We start from the raw sequence: 1,142 nt of genomic DNA, 5'->3' as shown, positions 1-1,142 counted from the left end.
CTGAGCTGTTCCTCCCTCATTTACACAAAACTCACTGCCCCCTAAAGATCCTATCGAATCTTTTGAGTTGCTGTTGACCCTTTGATCCCATATAGTTAGTTCTTAAAAAAGCATAATGCTCTTTTAAGCTAACTAGTTAGGCTAAATTTGTGTGCTTTTAATTTTCAGGGGATTTTTTTTGGTTTAAGTTTTGAAGATTATCTCAGGGCAACAGTTTCAGGGGGTTATCTAGCCCCCATGGCTCTAGAAAGTCTGGAGTTCATGAGGATTTGAAATTCTGTATCCCCCCCACCTTCAGGTATTCTTCTATACAATCTTTGATCAAAATGTTCAGTAATGGTAGCTGGACACCATCCAGTTCTTCTGGTCTCATGGCAAAGGAAGCAGTTCTTCATAGCCAAGTCATGATATTTTCAGTCACCTCATAATCATACAAAAACTAGACAATGAAAAAGGAAGACCAAAGAATTGATGTATTTGAATTACAGTGTTGGTAAAGAACATTGAATATACCATGGACTGCCAGAAGAAAGACCAAACCTGTCTTGGAGGAAGTACAGCCAGCATCGTCTTAGACGCGAGGATGGCAAGACTTCATATCTCACTTATTTTGGACATTTATCAGGAGACAGCAGTCCCTGGAGAAGGAAATCATGCTTGGTAAAGTAGAGCCGGCAAAAAAAGAGGAAGACCCTCAATGAGATGGACTGACACAGTGACTGAAACAATGTACTCAAACATACCTACTATTGTGAGGATGGTGAACGACAGGGCTGCCTTTCATTCTGTTGTACATAGGGTTGCTATGAGTCGGAGTCAACTCAATGGCACATAACACCAACAACAAAAACTGGGATTGCAATTGAGATTGTATTGCATCTCTAGATTACTTTAGGGAGAATTGATATTTAACAATATTAAATCTTCCAATCCATGAGCATGTTATCTCTCTCCATTTATTGGAATTCTGAAAAGAAAAATATCCCCTTGAGAACAGGAACCAGACAAGGATGCCCTCTATCACTACTATTATTCAACATTGTGCTGGAGGTCCTAGCCAGAGCAGTTAGGCTAGAAAAAGAAATAAAGGGCATCCAAATAGGTAGGGAAGAAGTCAAAGTATCTCTATTTGCAGATGATAT

The sequence above is a fragment of the Trichechus manatus genome, unplaced genomic scaffold (genome assembly GCF_000243295.1).
Source record: "Trichechus manatus latirostris isolate Lorelei unplaced genomic scaffold, TriManLat1.0 scaffold00010, whole genome shotgun sequence".
Taxonomy (NCBI): domain Eukaryota; kingdom Metazoa; phylum Chordata; class Mammalia; order Sirenia; family Trichechidae; genus Trichechus; species Trichechus manatus.
This window is presented reverse-complemented; position numbering follows the sequence as displayed.